Source organism: Bufo bufo, chromosome 7 (assembly GCF_905171765.1).
Source record: "Bufo bufo chromosome 7, aBufBuf1.1, whole genome shotgun sequence".
Taxonomy (NCBI): Eukaryota; Metazoa; Chordata; class Amphibia; order Anura; family Bufonidae; genus Bufo; species Bufo bufo.
The window spans coordinates 51,137,614-51,156,414 of NC_053395.1; positions in this window are offsets into that span (position 1 = coordinate 51,137,614).

An 18,801-nucleotide genomic window follows, 5' to 3' on the forward strand; every position below is an offset into this window, starting at 1 on the left:
TACAGACCAAAAGTTTGGACACACCTTCTCATTCAAAGAGTTTTCTTTATTTTCATGACTATGAAGGCATCAAAACTATGAATTAACACATGTGGAATTATATACATAACAAACAAGTGTGAAACAACTGAAAATATGTCATATTCTAGGTTCTTCAAAGTAGCCACCTTTTGCTTTGATTACTGCTTTGCACACTCTTGGCATTCTCTTGATGAGCTTCAAGAGGTAGTCCCCTGAAATGGTCTTCCAATAGTCTTGAAGGAGTTCCCAGAGATGCTTAGCACTTGTTGGCCCTTTTGCCTTCACTCTGCGGTCCAGCTCACCCCAAACCATCTCGGTTGGGTTCAGGTCCGGTGACTGTGGAGGCCAGGTCATCTGGCGCAGCACCCCATCACTCTCCTTCATGGTCAAATAGCCCTTACTTTCAAAGTTTTCCCAATTTTTCGGCTGACTGACTGACCTTTATTTCTTAAAGTAATGATGGCCACTCGTTTTTCTTTACTTAGCTGCTTTTTTCTTGCCATAATACAAATTCTAACAGTCTATTCAGTAGGACTATCAGCTGTGTATCCACCTGACTTCTCCTCAACGCCACTGATGGTCCCAACCCCATTTATAAGGCAAGAAATTCCACTTATTAAACCTGACAGGGCACACCTGTGAAGTGAAAACCATTTCAGGGGACTACCTCTTGAAGCTCATCAAGAGAATGCCAAGAGTGTGCAAAGCAGTAATCAAAGCAAAAGGTGGCTACTTTGAAGAACCTAGAATATGACATATTTTCAGTTGTTTCACACTTGTTTGTTATGTATATAATTCCACATGTGTTAGGCTACTTTCACACCTGCGTTAGGTGCGGATCCGTCTGGTATCTGCACAGACGGATCCGCACCTATAATGCAAACGCTTAGATCCGTTCAGAACGGATCCGTTTGCATTACTATGAACCAAAAAAAAAAACTGATCCGTTTTGACTTTACATTGAAAGTCAATGGGGGACGGATCCGTTTGAAAATTGAGCCATATTGTGTCAACTTCAAACGGATCCGTCCCCATTGACTTACATTGTAAGTCTGGACGGATCCGTTTGCCTCCGCACGGCCAGGCGGACACCTGAACGCTGCAAGCTGCGTTCAGGGGTCCGCCTGCTGAGCGGAGCGGAGGACAAACGGTGCCAAACTGATGCATTCTGAGCGGATCCGCGTCCACTCAGAATGCATTAGGGCTGGACGGATCCGTTCGGGGCCGCTTGTGAGAGCCTTCAAACGGAACTCACAAGCGGAGCCCCGAACGCTAGTGTGAAAGTAGCCTAAATTCATAGTTTTGATGCCTTCAGTGAATCTACAATTTTCATAGTCATGAAAAAAAAGAAAACTCTTTGAATGAGAAGGTGTGTCCAAACTTTTGGTCTGTACTGTATATCGTATAAACCTCTTAAGGGGCAAGAGATACCCCCAGATCACTAGTAGACCCATTGCATTTGTTATTTTCCTTTTTGTTTTTTGTTTTGTCTGTCTCGCTAAGCTGCTCGAATGTGCTCAGTTTAAATCTTAAACTGCCACCAGCCATATGTTCTGTTGGAAGACGTGGCAGTTACAGGCAGAGAACTTAAGCAGAAAGGAGATGTCCCCTGAGCTGCCAGGCTAAAGATAATCTAGCATAGCAATTGGAGCATTGAATGGGGAGATATCTGGACCTATGTAAGGTACAAGACTGGTGTCGTGTTCTATATGATCTCATTTTCATTTTTGGCAGGCCCATGGGCCATAGACACAATGGACAGGAGGGGACCTCATTGACTTCTATGGGAGAGTTTTCTAGGCATGCTCTGTGACCTGTGCTGATGTTGTTGTAGAAGAAAGGAATAGATAAGATTTGACAATCACCTATTGTGAATGGTGGATCCTGTCTTATCCATACAAAGAGGTGATATCATCACATGCAGGATTATAATGGCACATAAGCAGATAACTGCAGTAAAGTGATCTGTACAGACCAGGAAGTGGTGCCTATTATTAGGCTTAGTGGCCAGTGCGAAAACTGCAGGAGTTTATATTTTTTGTTTAACTCCTTCCTGACATCCGCTGGACATGTTCGGCAGATGTTGGGACTTTAAAGATGGCGCCCACTCCGTAGAGGAGCGAGAGCAATTGCTGCGGGTGCCTGCTGTTTCATACATCATCATGTCCTCGATCAACGGCAATGCTGACAAATGTGACCACAGCGTCTGAGAGGCTAAAACACAGAAGTGAGCACTTCCGGATAAGGGATGCCTATCCTGATCTCCGCTATTCATAGTAATGAGCCTGAGCCTGTACTAAGCTTCCAGGCTCATTACTAGTTCAGACCAGCAGGTGGCAGCACTGAATTGTAATATAGTGATTTCTGTATAGAATAATGGAGCAAATTCCATTATTCTATACAAATTGCAGTCTGATCATTGCCAGTTGGGGTCTAATTGGGGACCCAAAAAAAAGTTAAATTTTTTTTTAAAAAATATAAAAAATATAAAAATTCAAATCCCCCCTTTCCCAAAAATCAAAATCAAAATAAATAAACAAAAAAATAATAATATCATGAGCATCGCCACGTGCAAAAATGGTGTAGAATGGTGTAAAAAAAAAATTGCCCGATTTGCAATTTTTTCCCCAAAAATTCAACAAAAAGTGATCAAAAAGTCATATGCACCCCAAAATGGATTAGCAAAAACGACAGATCTTCCCACAAAAAAAGAGATTTACACACCTCCATAGAGATATAAATATATAAAAAAAAGTCCTATACCATCTGGTAAGGATTTTGTAGTTAAGCTCCTGTAAATTACAGGACACAGTTAACTTATGAGTAAAGAGGAGTGATCTAGACCATTGGTCAGCCGAGAAGGTGGATCCCAGTTCCGATTCCCAATCAGACATGAATTTAGATTTAGCTCCTTGAATACTTGCAGGAGAGTCCCCTTTCTCCCCAGAGTTCATATAGCATATAGTAGAGATATAGCATGGTCAGGCATATAGTAGAGATATAGCATGGTCAGGAGCTGAACTTGCTGTACTCATTTTCTCAAATTCAGTTAAGGGGGGACATAACTGCAATCCAGGCATCAGGGATTTAATAAAGCTCCGTAGCTGGAAATAAAGGAGCCAGCGTCCAGGACACGATGGTATAATATGGGAGAGGTCTTCAAGAGGGAGTAGGCCATTCTGTTTATAAACTTCCATCAATTTAGTTGGATGTCTGTTACGGTATCCCAGGGCTGGGAGCTGTTTCAAACCTACAGGAAGATCTGAATGGCCTGTGAGTATTGTGAGAGGACCAGGAGACTGTATAAGTCCAAGTTTGACCGCAAATTTAGTCCAAAGCCTAGCTAAAGTATAGAGAAGCATCGAAGATTGCGAGTTAGGCAATGTATTTAAGGAAGTAGGGGATAACCAAAAGATTCCAGTGGCCAAATGCGGTGCCATTTCATGTTCAGAAATTCTTTAAAATATTTTAAACATAAAAACGTGATTTAAACAATAGGTCATTTTCTGATTACACATTTCCTTTAATATTTTGATCCAGCATAGAACTAGTAAAACATTGGAATTGGAAGACTACTGCTCTAATATTGGAGGATTTATTAGAGAGGATAAATTTAACTACTGTAAGTGTGGAGAAAGATTAGATGCAGTTAGATATGATAAACTGCCAAGATTTTAAGAAATATGGGAAATGTGGGACATATGTATAGTTAATAGACAGGTTTAGGCTTTGACAGAATTGATGGAGAGAGAGAGGTTATTAAAATATTTAATTAGAATTTTTTCAGATGATAGTATTTATTTGTGATGCAATCAGAATAGTTACTGTATGTTTGCGTTTAACAAAAATGATGGCGCCCTTGGCACACAGTGAAGTGGTTAATGCATTATTGGGTAAGCGGCGGTTTGGTAAAAAAAAAAAAATTTAAGACGAAAAGAGGCATTTATGTTTTATGGTGATGATCTCACCCAACATATATTTTACACCATTTTACTTTCCTAGATCTTTATTAGACTAATGTTATGTCAAGCATGACAACTTTATAGAGAAAATTACAGAAAATCCACGGTGTAACGTTTAATAGGGACCTGACAATTCATACAAAACTGCACACGTTACCATTTTGTCTAGGTTTGTAGCCAAGAATTTTGCAATAAATCAAGAAAATAGCACTTTGAGCTGCTGCCTTGTGATTTTATGCTATACTGTACTATTCAGGGTTCAAGATATTTTTCCCTTAAAAATAACATTACAGTTTTACTATGTGGGAAGGGAGTATTCAGAGTCGGTCTCTCTGGCTATTGGCTACAGTCCAACCTGATTATTTTCTCCTTTTTTTTAATCTCTATAATAAGAGGCATAACTTGGGTCACAATGCAAAATTTAAAAGGGTGTTCCGAGATTTTAATACTGATGATCTATCTTCTGTGAGAATCGCTTGAAGCATTGGGGTGTCTAATACACCCTTAAGACTAGGTTCATGCCAGCACTAATAATTTCCTTTGTTGTGCAGGAGCAGAACAATGAAAATACCAGAAGTGATGGATCATACCATGGTGATGGATCATGTGATGGACCATGTGATGAGCGTAGTGACGTCATCAAAGGTACTATTCCTCACAGATAAAGACAGAAGAGATGTCGGCTGCGCGAACAAGTGGTTAAATTATTTTATATTTTTTTTAACCCCTCCAGCCCTATTTTACTTAGCATTCTGTATTCAGAATGCTATTATTTTCCCTTATAAACATGTTATAAGGGAAAATAATAATGATCGGGTCCCCATCCCGATCATCTCCTAGCAACGTGCGTGAAAATCGCACCGCATCCGCACTTGCTTGCGGATGCTTGCGATTTTCACGCAGCCCCATTCACTTCTATGGGGCCTGCCTTGCGTGAAAAACGCACAAAATAGAGCTTGCAGCGATTTTCACGCAAAGCACAAATGATGCGTGAAAATCACCGCTCATGTGCACAGCCCCATAGAAATGAATGGGTCCAGATTCAGTGCGGGTGCAATGCGTTCAACTCACGGAAAACTCGCCTGTATGAAAGGGGCCTTAGTTGTAACCTATCTGATAATTAGTGTTGAGCTAATCGAAGTATCTGAAGTGGACTTCCATCCAAATTTCAGGGAAAATTTGATTCGTCATGAAGCCAAATTTCCTCGTGTTTCGTTGTAACTAATCAATTTTGCCTGAAATGGCGATAATAAAAAAAAAACACTCACCTCATCTATTTGAGCTCAAAGAGGCCGTCGCATCCATCTTGATTGAAGATCCCCGTATGACGTCACAATGCCGGCCAGCGTGATGATGTCATCACGCACCGCACAAGACTTTGCGCAGGATCTTTAATCAAGATGGCCGCAGCGGGCTCTTCCCACTGAAATGGATAAGGTGAGTATTTTTTACCGATTAACCCCCTGAATGCCCTAATTACAGTCCTGATCAAAAGTTTAAGACCACTTGAAAAATGGTAAAAAATCATATTTAGCATTGCTGGATCTTAACAAGGTTCCAAGTAGAGCTTCAACATGCAACAAGAAGAAATGGGAGTGAGACAAAACATTTTTTGAGCATTCAATTTAATGAAAACAACGAATAAACTGACAGGCTGTTTTTCAGCTGATCAAAAGTTTAGGACCACACCTCCAAAAAAAAACTAAACCCCCCCAAAACAGAAATCCAACTTCCAAACATGAACTCACTAATGAGTAGCTCCGCTGTTATTGTTTATCACTTCAAAAATTTGTTTCGGCATGCTTGATGCAAGCGTTTCCATGAGGTGAGTGGGAACATTTCTCCAAGTGGTGAAGACGGCCGCACGAAGGCCATCTACTGTCTGGAACTGTTGTCCATTTTTGTAAACTTCCTTCCCCAAAGGTTCTCAATTGGATTTAGATCAGGGGAACACGCAGGATGGGCCAAAAGAGTAATGTTATTCTACTGGTAGAAGTCCCTTGTCCTGTCATTACAACACAGACGAGGGCCCTCAGTCATAAGCAATGCTCTCTGCAACATCTGGACATAGCCAGCGGCCGTTTCACGCCCCTGCACTTCCTGAAGCTCCATTGTTCCACTGAAGGAAACAGCACCCCAGACCATTATGGCGCCCCCTCCACTGTGGTGCGTAGAAAACATCTCAGGGATCTGCTTGTCATGCCAGTAACATTGGAAACCATCAGGACCATCAAGGTTAAAAATTTTCTCATCAGAGAATAAAACTTTCTTCCACCTTTGAATGTCCCATGTTTGGTGCTCTCTTGCAAAGTCCAAACGAGCAGTTCTGTGGCGTTCAAGGAGACGAGGTCTTTGAAGACATTTTTTGTTTTTGAAGCCCTTCAGTCTCAGATGCCGTCTGATGGTTATGGGGCTGCAGTCAGCACCAGTAAGGGCCTTAATTTGGGTCGAGGATCGTCCAGTGTCTTGACGGACAGCCAATTGGATCCTCCGGCTTAGTGCTGATGAAATTTTTTGGGGTCTTCCACTTTACTTTTTTGTTCCATAACCCTCAGGATCATTTAAGAAATTCCAAATGACTGTCTTACTGCGTCCCACCTTAGCAGCGATGGCGCACTGTGAGAGACCCTACTTATGCAGTTCAACAACCCGACCACGTTCGAAAAGGGAGAGTTTTTTTGCCTTTGCCATCACAACGTGTGACTACCTGACAGAAAATGACAATGAATCCACATCTTTGCACAGATTTGGCCTTTTAAAGGCATGTGGTCCTAAAATTTGGATCAGTTAAAAAACAGCCTGTTTCAGTCTAATCGTTATTTTCAATTAATTGAATGCTCAAAATTTTTTTTGGCTCACTCTCATTTCTTCTTGCTGCATGTTGAAGATCTACTTGGAACCTTGTTAAGATCCAACAATGTAAAATATGATTTTTTGCAATTTTTCAAGTGGTCTTAAACTTTTGATTAGGACTGTATTTATCTCAGATGCCGCGATCAGGGATGAAAGCGGCATCTGTGGGGTTCAATAACGGGGAGCAGTGCAATCGCCATTCCCCATCATTATGCCCGCTACTTACAAAGTAATTCATCACGATGCTAGCTTCTTTGTGAAATTCGGCGAAGCAGCCAAATCGAAGTTTTGTCATCTTTGCTCGTCTCTACTAGAGATGGCCTTGCCGTTCACCCAGCGGTCGTTTCGTGGCGAACTTTGCTCGTTTGTGATTCGAAAAACATGTGAACATATGGCGATGTTCGCATGTGCCATATTCTTTTGCATTACGCCGAACTTTGACCCATGACACATCCATCAGGTGGGACAGGACAGCCAATTGAGACGTTTCAGCAGATGGACACCCCCCCACCCTATAACAGAACCCGATCTGGCAGCCATTTTATATTCTGTGTTTTGTCAGTGTAGGGAGAGGTTGCTTTGTGGAGCAGGGACAGACTGTTAGGTTCACCGAACGCTAGCTAATAGGGCCACAAAAGCTTTTAAGGACTGGTATAGGTGTGCTATCGATAGGTGTGATATACTAAGGGATGTGGTATACTTATAATATACTTTCTAACATAGAAAGTATATTATAGTGCAATTGTATTGTGCAGCAGTTGTGTGCGGTTCTGGTGTGATATACCTGTTTCCACAAATTACTGATTAAGGGGTTTGATATTTCTGCTTCAACAAAATACTGATTGAGGGGTGCGATATACCTGCTTCCACCAAATATTGATTCAGAGGTCCTATATACCTGTTTCCATAAAATACTGATTGAGGGGTGCGATATACCTGCTTCTACAAAATACTGATTAAGGGGTTCTATATACCAGCTTCCACAAAATACTGATTGAGGGGTGCGATATACCTGCTTCCACCAAATATTGAATGAGGCCTGCGATACACCGGCTTTTACAAAGTACTGATTGAGGGGTGCGATATACCGGCTTCCACCAAATATTGATTCAGGGGTTGTATATAACTGTTTCCACAAAATACTGATTAAGGGGTGCGATATACCTGCTTCTACAAAATACTGATTAAGGGGTGCGATATACCTCCTTCCACAAAATACTGATTAAGGGGTTTGATATACCTGCTTCCACAAAATACTGATTGAGGCCTACGATACACCGGTTTCCACAAAATACTGATTGAGGGGTGCGATATACCTGCTTTCGCTAAATATTGATTCAGGGGTTCTATATACCTGTTTCCACTAAATACTGATTGAGGGGTGCGATATACCTGCTTCTAAAAAATACTGATTAAGGGGTTATACACTCGCTTAAAGAATTATTAGGAACACCATACTAATACGGTGTTGGACCCCCTTTTGCCTTCAGAACTGCCTTAATTCTACGTGGCATTGATTCAACAAGGTGCTGATAGCATTCTTTAGAAATGTTGGCCCATATTGATAGGATAGCATCTTGCAGTTGATGGAGATTTGAGGGATGCACATCCAGGGCACGAAGCTCCCGTTACACCACATCCCAAAGATGCTCTATTGAGTTGAGATCTGGTGACTGTGGGGGCCATTTTAGTACAGTGAACTCATTGTCATGTTCAAGAAACCAATTTGAAATGATTCGAGCTTTGTGACATTGTGCATTATCCTGCTGGAAGTAGCCATCAGAGGATGGGTACATGGTGGTCATCAAGGGATGGACATGGTCAGAAACAATGCTCAGGTAGCCCGTGGCATTTTAACGATGCCCAATTGGCACTAAGGGGCCTAAAGTGTGCCCAGAAAACATCCCCCACACCATTACACCACCACCACCAGCCTGCACAGTGGTAACAAGGCATGATGGATACATGTTCTCATTCTGTTTACGCCAAATTCGTACTCTACCATTTGAATGTCTCAACAAAAATCGAGACTCATCTGACCAGGCAACATTTTTCCAGTCTTCAACAGTCCAATTTTGGTGAGCTCGTGCAAATTGTAGCCTCTTTTTCCTATTTGTAGTGGAGATGAGTGGTACCCGGTGGGGACTTCTGCTGTTGCAGCCCATCCGCCTCAAGGTTGTGCGTGTTGTGGCTTCACAAATGCTTTGCTGCATATCTCGGTTGTAACGAGTGGTTATTTCAGTCAACGTTGCGCTTCTATCAGCTTGAATCAGTCGGCCCATTCTCCTCTGACCTCTAGCATCAACAAGGCATTTTCGCCCACAGGACTGCCGCATACTGGATGTTTTTCCCTTTTCACACCATTCTTTGTAAACCCTAGAAATGGTTGTGCGTGAAAATCCCAGTAACTGAGCAGATTGTGAAATACTCAGACCGGCCCGTCTGGCACCAACAACCATGCCACGCTCAAAATTGCTTAAATCACCTTTCTTTCCCATTCTGACATTCAGTTTGGAGTTCAGGAGATTGTCTTGACCAGGACCACACTCCTAAATGCATTGAAGCAACTGCCATGTGATTGGTTGACTAGATAATTGCATTAATGAGAAATAGAACAGGTGTTCCTAATAATTCTTTAGGTGAGTGTATATATCTGCTTCTACAAAATACTGATTGAGGGGTGCGATATACCGACTTCCACAAAATACTAATTGAGGCCTGCGAGATACCTGCTTCCACAAATACTGCTCTTCTCTAGGGACTTTGGCACAGGGTCATTTTGAAAATGAGAGGCAGAGGAAGAGGCGGGCCATTCCACAGGGGTGGTAGGGGTCGTGCAGATGCACCAGGCCGGAGCCTAAGTGGGAAGTTAGAGAACACTCACCTAGGGACGACCGCCTTAAGAAGGCACCTGGCCTCCCATCACCGAGCCCAGTGGGAGCAACGCCGTCAGAATCCACAAAGCCACACTCCCAGCGCTCAACGTCCTGCCTCTTCTCCTTCTCCTCTCTCCTCCCATTTGTCCTCCACTCCACCTTCCACCATGCCGTCGTCGCATTCATCTGGGAGAAAGCAGGCTTTTGTGGCCCAAATGTTCGGGCGTAAAAAGTTGATGATGCCGGATAACCCTCTTGCCCAATGGCTGACCACTGGCTTGTTGGAACTGCTAGCCCGCCAACTACTGCCATATAAACTGGTGGACTCGGAGGCCCTTAGAAAATTTGTGGCTATTGGCACACCGCAATGGAAGGTCCCCGGAAGGAAATATTTCTCCCAGAAGGACATCCCAGAGCTATATGGCCACGTTCAGCGGCAATTGAATATATCTCTGGCACACAGTGTCGGTGCCAAGATACATCTGACCACAGACATGTGGTCTAGCAATTATGGGCAGGGAAACTACATAACTTTTACTGCCCACTGGATGAACCTTCTGACGGCCGTCAAGCATGTAACCCGTGGCACCCGTGTGGATTTGGTGTTACCAGCACGGATTTAATGCAGGCTTGCCTCTTCTTCTCCTCCTTCTACTCCATCCTCCGTCTCCTCTTCGGCTGACTCCTCCTTTTCCACTGCTACCGCCTCTTCTGCTGCACCCCCCAAGCTCCCCAGAACCTATTCGACCTGCCAGGTGAGACATTGCCATGCTGTGCTGCGTCTGTTGTGCCAGAAAGTCAAGAGTCACACCGGTCCTGCACTGCTTTCAGCTCTGAGATCACAGGCCGATGAGTGGCTAACCCTGCTCAATTTGACAGTTGGTAAAGTGGTGACACCACCTGCCCGTCAGACGTCTAATTTGTGACAGCCCAACGTGCTGGAACTCCACCTTGTATATGCTTGATAGGCTGCTCCAGCAGCATTGTGCCATTAACGACTACCTGTACGAACTCTGCAGCAGGACAGGTTCTGGGGAGCTTGGTTTCTTTTCACCGCGCCAGTGGCTACTCATGCGCGACGCATGCAGACTTCTGCGGCCCTTTGATAAGATCACCAAACTGGTCAGTCGCAGCCAGGGCACCATCAGTGACATCGTACCTTACACCTTCGTTCTGGAGCGTGCATTGCAACGTGTCATTGATCAAGTGTCACTGCCAGTTCTGTGAGAAGGTCTGACAGACGTTCTTCTCTACCTCTTGTATGACGTTCTTTGTTTTGGTTTCACTTTGTCATCTCCTTTCCTTCTGCCAGGTGTCACTTATTTAGACTAATCGTCTTCCTTTATATTCCCTCCCATACTGCCTCACTTTGCTGTTTATACTAGTTCCTGGAGGAAGTGTTCACTGATGGAGGCTGCTGCTGCTGTTTGCTCAGATAAGTATTTTCCTTTATTGTGTTTCCTTGCTGGCTTGATTCTAGGTGACCCTGACTTAAGTGCAGGGAGCCGGTGGTCGTGTCCCCTCACTATTATAGGGTTTTCAGGTGTCACACAGTCTTAGGTACGTGGGCATGCAATCGTCTACCATTCAGACCCTTGCATGTGCATAGCAGTCAGGGAGAGCTCTTAGGGTTTTAAACCCTATATGCTCCTTAGTTTGGGATCAAGCCAGTCAGACGTTTATTTATAAGTTCCAGCTATCTGCAACTTCACCCGCGACATTATAAACCGCCAAAACCGTCTTAAGCATGGATCTGGTTTCAGCCTTGATTGACCGCATGCAAGGTCTTTCGCTAGAGGTAGCAGTTCTCCGTAAAACTGTGTCTCTGTTTCAGGTGACCGGTTCTGCTGGCGTTCATGGAGTTTGTTCCAAGCCTAAGATCTCGCTTCTGAATACGTTCTCCGGGGGTAGTGAGAATTTTGTTCGCTTTAGAGAGGCTTGCAAACTCCATTTTCACCTACTTCCCCATTCCTCTGGTGATGAGGAGCAGAGGGATGGGGATCATCATCTCGCTGCTCAGGGATAACGCTCAGTCTTGGGCCTTTACACTGCTGGTAGGGGCACGGCCCCTCTGATTGGTGGATGACTTTTTGTAGCCCTGGGGCAGATATATGATGACCCGGATCGTATTGCTCTGGCTGAATTTAAACTGCATCTTTTATGCCAGGGTAAACAGTCCGCAGAGATATATTGTTCTGAATTTCAGAGATGGGCAGCTGATACTGGTTGGAATGATGCGCACTCCGAAGTCAATTTTGCCATGGTCTTTCGGAAAGATTGAAAGATGCATTTGCTTTTCATGAGAGACCAGCGTCCTTAGAGTCTGACATGTCTCTAGCTGTTCGTATTGACAGGCGTCTTAGAGAGAGAGAGGAGACTACTCTTTCCTGTCATATTCAGCCCAAGGACAGTGGGGCTGTCTCATTCAGTGCGCAGGGGTCTCAGTCTGTCTCAATCCCCTCTGAGGAAGAGGCCATGCAGCTGGGTTTGCTTGCCTCTGATAGTAGAGGATTCAGCTCTCAGAGGAGGGTTTGTTTCTGTTGTGGGGGTATAAATCATTTGGCTAATGTTTGCCCCTCTAGGAGGTTCATGGAGTTTTCTAAGGGTAATAAAAAAAAAAGAAACCATCTAAAAACTTTCCTATTGGCAAGGTTGATGCGGAAATTGAAGGTTTGCCGTTTGCTTGTAGTTCCCGTTTTCTCCTACCTGCCAGGGTGGCGCTAGACAGCAAGAACATTGTTTGTGAGATTTTTGTAGATAGTGGAGCAGCTGTCAATCTCAATGATAATCAATTTGCAACAACGCATGGTTTCCAGGGGTGCACTTTGGAAAAGAATATACCTGTTTTTTCTATCGATTCCGCTCCACTTTCTCAAAGATCGTTAAAGGGCATAGTTCACAATATCCGTTTGACTGTGGGTGACGCTCATGTTGAGGATATGTCATGTTTCGTCTTAAACGGATTACCTACTCCTCTAGTGTTGGGGCTACCCTGGCTCACTAAACATAACCCCACCATTGATTGGCAAGCAAGGCAAATAAATGGTTGGAGTGAGTTTTGCAGAGAGAATTGCCTCACGGCGTCTCTTTCAGAGGTTTCTACCAAGACTGTGCCATCTTTTCTCTCAGAATTTTTGGATGTGTTTTCCGAGAGTGGTGTCCAGGAGTTCCCCCCTCACCGGGAGTACGACTGCCCTATTAATCTCATCCCAGGCGCCAAGCTGTTAAAATCACGATTATACAATCTCTCCCAACCTGAAAGAATCGCTATGCGTACTTATATCTCTGAGAGCCTGAGAAAGGGATACATCCGATCCTTAAAGTCACCTGTTGCCGCTGTTTTTTTTTTTTTTAAGAAAAAAGATGCTTCTTTAAGACCTTGTCTGGATTTCAGGGAGCTAAACCGTATCACGATTCATGACCCATATCCGCTTCCTCTGATCCCGGACCTGTTTAACCAGGTTGTTGGGGCTAAAGTTTTTTCTAAGTTGGATTTAAGAGGGGCATACAACCTAGTCAGGGTCAGGGAAGGGTACGAATGGAAGACGGCCTTCAATACCCCTGAGGGTCATTTCGAGAATTTGGTTATGCCCTTTGGTTTGATGAATGCTCCGGCCATCTTCCAACATTTTGTGAACAGCATTTTTTATCATTTAATGGGGAAATTTGTACTGGTGTATCTAGATGACATTTTGATTTTTTATCCTGATTTCAAGACTCATCGGGACCACCTATGTCAGGTCTTGCTGATTATGCGGGAGAATAAATTGTACGCTAAACTGGAAAAATATGTGTTTGCGGTTCTGGAGATTCAATTTCTTGGTTTTCTTCTCTCCGCTTCTGGTTTTCGGATGGACCCTAAGAAGGTCCGCGCTGTGCTTGATTGGGAGCTTCCAGAGAATCAGAAGGTGCTGATGCGGTTTTTGGGTTTTGCCAATTATTACAGTAAGTTCATTTTGAATTATTCCTCTGTTGTTAAGCCACTCACTGATATGACTAAAAATGGGGTGGATTTTTCCTCGTGGTCGGTAGATGCGCTTAAAGCCTTTTCTAGTATTAAAGAGTGTTTTGCTTCCGCTCCCATTTTGGTACAACCTGATGTCTCTCTGCCTTTTATTGTTGAGGTGGATGCTTCTCAGGTGGGTGTGGGTGCGGTCTTATCTCAGGGTCCCTCTCCTGCCAAATGGCGACCATGTGCCTTTTTCTCAAGGAAACTCTCCTCTGCAGAGAGAAATTACAATGTGGGAGATAGGAAGTTGTTGGCCATCAAATTAGCCTTTGAGGAATGGCGACATTGGCTAGAGGGAGCCAGACACCCTATAACCGTGTTTACCGACCATAAGAATCTGGCCTACTTGGAATCGGCCAAGCGTCTGAACCCGAGACAGGCTAGATGGTCTTTGTTCTTTTCTAGGTTTAATTTTGTTGTCACGTTCCGCCATGGGGTTAAAAATGTGAAGGCGGATGCCCTGTCACGTTGTTTTCCGGGAGGGGGGAACTTTGAAGACCCGGGTCTCATTTTGGCTGATGGGGTGGTCGTCTCTGCTCTTTATCCTGATTTGGAGGCAGAGGTTCAAGCAGCCCAGGCAGAGGCTCCTGATCTTTGTCCTCCTGGGAGGTTTTTAAGGAGCACCACGATACTGTCCTTGCTGGGCACCCGTTGAGTAGAGCCACAGTGGATCTCATTGCTCGGAGATTCTGGTGGCCGGCTTTTCATAAGACGGTTGAGGGTTTTGTGGCAGCCTGCGAGACCTGCGCTCGTGCCAAGGTCCCTCATTCACGGCCATCGGGTTCTCTCCTCCCGTTACCCATTCCTTCCCATCCTTGGATGCATCTGTCCATGGACTTCATTACGGACCTGCCTCGTTCCTCGGGGAAGACTGTGATTCTGGTGGTAGTGGACCGTTTTAGAAAAATGGCGCATTTCAATCCTTTTCCTGGGTTACCCAATGCTAAGACGCTGGCGCAAGCGTTTGTTGATCACATTGTTAAATTGCATGGCATTCCTTCAGACATCGTTTCTAATTGGGGCACGCAATTTGTTTCCAGATTCTGGAAGGCCTTCTGTTCTCGCTTGGGGGTTCGGTTGTCGTTCTTTTCTGCTTTTCACCCGCAGTCGAATGGTTAGACCGAACGCATCAATCAGAATCTGGAGACATATCTGCTCTGTTTTGTGGCGGAGAATCAGGAGGATTGGTATTCTTTTTTGTCCCTTGCTGAGTTTGCTTTAAATAACCGTCGCCAGGAGTCCTCTGATAAGTCACCATTTTTTGGTGCATATGGGTTTCATCCGCAGTTTGGGACATTCTCTGGAGAGGGGTCTTCTGGTTTACCTGATAAGGAGAGATTTTCCTCGTCTTTGTCATTTATTTGGCAAAAGATTCAGGGTAATCTGAAGAGGATGAGTGCGAGATATAAGCGTGTGGCGGATAAGAGACGTGTGCCTGGTCCGGACCTGAATGTGGGTGATCTGGTGTGGTTGTCTACAAAGAATATCAAACTGAAGGTTCCCTCCTGGAAGTTGGGTCCTAAGTTTATTGGGCCTTACAAGATCTTGTCCGTCATCAATCCCGTTGCCTTCCGTCTTGATCTTCCTCAGACTTGGAAGATCCATAATGTTTTTCACAGGTCCCTATTAAAACCTTATGTCCAACCCACTGTACCCTCCTCTTTGCCTCCTCCTCCGATTTTTGTTGATGGTAATCTTGAATTTCAGGTCTCTAGGATTGTGGATTCTCGCATTATCCGCGGTTCTCTTCAGTACCTCGTTCATTGGGAGGGTTATGGTCCTGAGGAGAGGATGTGGGTCCCAGTGGCGGACATTAAGGCCACTGGTCTCATCAGGGCTTTCCTTAGGTCTCATCCTGAGAAGGTGGGCTCTGAGTGTCAGGAGTCCACCCGTAGAGGGAGGGGTACTGTCACCGCCAGTTCTGTGAGAAGGTCTGACAGACGTTCTTCTCTACCTCTTGTATGACGTTCTTTGTTTTGGTTTCACTTTGTCATCTCCTTTCCTTCTGCCAGGTGTCACTTATTTAGACTAATCGTCTTCTTTTATATTCCCTCCCATACTGCCTCACTTTGCGGTTTATACTAGTTCCTGGATGAGGTGTTCACTGCTGGAGGCTGCTGCTGCTGTTTGCTCAGATAAGTCTTTTCCTTTATTGTGTTTCCTTGCTGGCTTGATTCTAGGTGACCCTGTTTCTGTCTGAATTAAGTGCAGGGAGCCGGTGGTCGTGTCCCCTCACTATTATAGGGTTTTCAGGTGCCACACAGCCTTAGGTACGTGGGCATGCAATCGTCTACCATTGAGACCCTTGCATGTTTATAGCAGTCAGGGAGAGCTCTTAGGGTTTTAAAGGGCTCACCTATATGCTCCTTAGTTCGGGATCAAGCCAGTCAGTCGTTTATTTATAAGTTCCAGCTATCTGCAACTTCACCTGTGACATCAAACCATCGAGGAGCAGGAGCTGGAAGATGAGGAAGTGGCAATGCTGAATGAATTCCCAGGGGGGGGGGCTACTCCATCTGAGACAAGTCAGCAGGAGTCTGAAGAGGAGTCAGAGGAGGATGGTGGCTGGGGGGAGAAGGAGGAGGAGGAGGAGAAGCAAGAAGAGCAGGCTTTGAGGGGGACTTTAAACTTTTTGGGGATCACTGATATTGTCTGTGGCTGGGGGGAGGAGACCAAGGACGACATTCTCCTGTGCGATGAGCAGGAGCCAGGGTGCTCGACCGCTTCCAACTTAGTGCAAATGGGGGACTTCATGCTCCAGTGTTTGAAAGCATAAATGGCAAGGACCAGTACTGAGTGGCAATGTACTTAGACCCCCAGTACAAACACAAAATGGCGGACATGTTACCAGCATCACAGAGGGCTGTCAGAATGCAGCATTTCCAGGCCTTGCTGCGAGAGATACTGCATTCTGCTGATGCGGACGCTGGCAAAGGAATTTCCACCCACAGAAAAACAGGTGTGGGTACCAATCCTACCACGCCTGCAAGAAGAGGGTGGTTTGAAGATGTGTTGGTCACTTCGGATATAAGATCATTCTTGCAGCTAACCAATCGAGAGCCGCCCTCCGGATCCAGCCTCAGGGAACGCCTAGACCGACATGTGTCCGACTACATCGGGTTAACAGCCGATGTGGACGCTCTGAGAAGGGAGGAACCCCTGGACTTCTGGTTGTGCAGGCTTGACCTGTTGCTAGAGCTGGCACAAATAACTCTTGGCTTGCCCCTCGTCAAGTGTCCTGTCCGAAAGACGTTCAGCGCAGCAGGGGATCTCGTGGCAGATAAGCGCACTCACCTAGCTCATGACTGTGTGGACTACCTCACATTTCTAAAAGTGAATGAGGCATGGATCTTGGAGGAATTCAACACCTGTGACGACCACATGTAATTGAATTTCCTCATGCCAGCCCACACATATCCGCCATCACCCAGAACAAAGAATGGTCCTTGTATAATAATAACAAGTTCTTTTCTGTCAGGTGAATGCCTAATTTTTGGGGCCTGTACTCTTACAGTAAAATCTTTATCCAGTGACCGCCTATTGTACCTCCAGCCACATCATCACAAGTTATTTTCTGTCAGGGGAATGCCTAATTTTTGGGGCCTGTACTGGCCTACAGTAAAATTGTTATCCACTGACCTTCTAATATACCTCCAGCCACATAATCACTTGTTCTTTTATGTCAGGTGAATGCATAATTTTTGGGGCCTCTACTGGCCTACAGTAACATTGTTATCCACTGACCGCCAAATATACCTCCAGCCACATAATCACTTGTTTTTTTTTTGTCCGGTGAATGCCTAATGTTTGGGGCCTGTACTCCACGGGCCTGCAGTACAATTGTTATCCACTGACCGCCTAATATACCTCCAGCCACATAATCACTTGTTCTTTTCTGTCAGGTGAATGCATAATTTTTGGTGCCTATACTCTACTGGCCTACAGTAAAATTGTTATGCACTGACCGCCTAATATACCTCCAGCCACATAATCACTTGTTCTTTTCTGTCCAGTGAATGCCTAATGTTTGAGGCCTGTACTCCACTGGCCTACAGTAAAATTGTTATGCACTGACTGTCTAATATACCTCCAGCCACATAATTACTTGTTCTTTTCTGTTAGGAGAATACTTAATTTTTGGGGACCGTATTCCCGTGGCCTAAAATAAAAATTTTCTATGCTCCAGCAGGGCACATTTTTTGAGAGTTTCCCTTTAAGACGCATGAAAATGGCCCCTTATTAAAATACATCTTTTTTGCATGAATTTTTGCCATTGATCCCCCTCTGCTATGTCACTGTCTATCTGGTGGGACTATTTGTGCACTTCTAGTAAGTATTTGGTGGCTGCAAATATGACCTGAAGGTTTTTCAGGCTGGCCTGCCATTAAAGTGAATGGGGCCCGCCACGAACGCGCGGTTTGCAAATATTTGATCGCAACCGCGCATTCGTGTTCGCAAAACGTCCCGCCCGATGTTAGTCCATCACTAGTCTCTACTGATAATATTTAAGATCAGGTGATCTCTAATAATCGATGGATGTTTAGCTCACCCAGGGGTGCACCACCAATGAGGTGAGGTGATTGCCTCAGGCAGCACCAGGTAGGGGCAAGAGTGGGTCAGCAGAAGGGGGATTATATTGCTCTGTATATAATGTTTTCCAAGTATGCCATTACCAGTAGGGCTGGAGGGAAGGGGTTAGGTTAGGAAATTAGCATTGGGGGTTGGGGCACCATTTCAGTTTTCGTCTCAGGAAGCAGAAAGGCTAGGTGCATGACTGAGCTCACCATGATGTTAACTGACCAAAGATAAAACAGCTTATTTTATCTCTTACCCTGTCTTTCAGGAGCAGAGTAGGATGTAAATTAATGACCAATCTGGCCCAGCAATCCCTGAACCCTGATTCTTGAAAAAATTTTGAACATTTTCTTAGTATCAATATAAATTCTCATATACATTGTTGTTCTTAATTCTCCTCATAACCATCTTAGGCTACTTTCACACTCGCATTTGGTGCGGATCCATCATGGGTCTGCACAGACGGATCTGTTCAGATAATAAAACCGTCTGCATCCGTTCAGAA